This window comes from Anser brachyrhynchus, assembly GCF_964034855.1.
Source record: "Anser brachyrhynchus genome assembly, chromosome: 27".
NCBI lineage: Eukaryota > Metazoa > Chordata > Aves > Anseriformes > Anatidae > Anser > Anser brachyrhynchus.
This window is the reverse complement of record NC_137720.1, coordinates 2914566-2916474: the sequence shown is the minus strand read 5'-3', so window position 1 is coordinate 2916474 and position 1909 is coordinate 2914566. Positions and strand designations below refer to the sequence as shown.

The window sequence follows — 1909 nt, the reverse complement described above, 5'->3', positions numbered from 1 at the left end:
CTAGACTTTTTTTTTTTTTAATACGTACAGTGTATTTGTGGGAGGGGAAGGGGAGGACGGGGACTGAGGATTTCAAAGTGAATTTCAGGATTTCAGCATGTTCCACACCAATCCCAATCACAGCCATTTCTAATGAATTCGGGGATGGGATTATTTCCCCTGTAATAGGAGCCAAATTCTGCAGCAACCAGCCCAAGGAGATAAAGCCACAAGAGAAATCGATCTCTGCCCCATCCTGAGGAGATGGGTGAACACAGAGGTTAGATTGTGAAAATCTTTTTTTATGCCACTGGTGTTAACTTGCAGCCCCAGCTTACTGTTTGTACCAACTGCCATGCTGTGAGGTGCAATGCTCAATGTTATCCATATCCCACGTGGTTTTGGGGGTGTTTTTGTTCTGTTGTTTGCTTCTTTCCTTTTTGTTTGGGGAGGAGAAGGGGTAAGTCAAAGACACACTTTTCCAGCATCCAACAGTTTGGAGAGACAGATCTGCCCAGTACAGAAGATTTCAACGTATTTAATTTCAATACAGAGAGGATCTTAAAGAAGGAAGAGGAAAGAATATCGCATAATGTAACCGGGAGCTGGAGACTCAAGCCATCGCTGAGGCAACACAGAAAATCTGGAGCTCCAGCCTGGATAAGTCACCTGGCTGCCAGGTCCAAGCTCGCACAGTGAACGTACGTGGGGGGACTGGCACCCCCAAGCTGTACAGGGTTGTTGGGGTGCCCCGCTAACTGAAATGGCTGGAAATTGTTGTTGCCTGTTAAAATCCCACACTACGGGGAGGGCCTGACATGCAGCTCCTACACTAGCTGCCAATTCCTTGCTCCAGCTGATCATTTCAAACCTAACGTGTCCTAGGCTTTAGGGAGCACTTAAGAGATTACACGCGTAAATCCCTGGCCTCCCGGAGGAGCTAGCCCTACTGCATATACCCCCAGCATCCCATTACAGTTTTGTCGTGTCTGGCCTACCCTGGAAGTGAGAAGGTAAACGCTCCGGGAGGGTCGGGGTGTGCAGCGCCAACAGCAAGGTGCGAGGAGGAAGGTAGGTCCCTAGGTGCTTAGGGAGAAATGTTTTAAGAAACAAGCAAGGAAAAACTAAACTTAAGTAGAATAAACATTTAGAGGACAGCTACAGCAAAAAGAAAGGGCGCTTCAGTTTCCCATATAGACGATGCCTTGAATAACGCCCAAAAACCCAAAAACCGTGATGGGCTGAGGCAGGCAGTGAAGGCAGGGACCCTCCACCCCCCGAGCCTGCCCACAGCTTCCACCTTGCTCTGCAGCTCTCCATCAGGAACCCCCTCGCTCCCTCTGGCCAGTTCAAACACTTCTTTAAGGACAACTGCTAAATATAAATTATATTTTTGTATGATCTAAGTTCTTGAAGACTTTAAAATATTTCTATTGACGTTTGGAAGCTTTTATTTGTTGGCAAAGTATTTTATGTTGTTAATTCCGCATTTTTGTTACCACCTCCGTCCATCCTGCTGGGCTTTCAACCTTTCTTCCACAAAAGATGGGACGAAAGGAGAATTAGGAATCCAGTGTTAGCTCAAAAGCAAAGCAAATTAGGGCTTGATTGATATGCAGTACTAGTGGTAGCCACGAGGAAAATATTTAGGAGGCATAATCTAACTGGACCTACGGAGCTCCAAAGCACTGCAGAATGATTCCCCCAGCAGCCCTGCAGAGGACAGGCCCGGTTTGGGAGAACAGCAAATGAAAGAAGAAAAATGAAGTGATGTGCCCAAAGGGTCTTCACCGCACCGAGACGCAGAGGCTGGAGGCACTCCGGGTGGATCCTGCGGAGCGCCCAGCACTGCCGGCTGGGACCAGAATCAAAGCCCTCATCCCAAAGACATCTGCTGTGCTCCTCGGGAGGAATCGCCGAGCTGGAGGAG

General features: G+C 48.2%; 1 protein-coding gene across 1 annotated transcript in view; it reads right to left on the bottom strand.

The window, feature by feature from the left end:
- Window positions 1-1909, bottom strand: part of TMEM81 (transmembrane protein 81) — an 80144-nt gene that overhangs the window by 66642 nt on the left and 11593 nt on the right. The window lies entirely within an intron of this gene.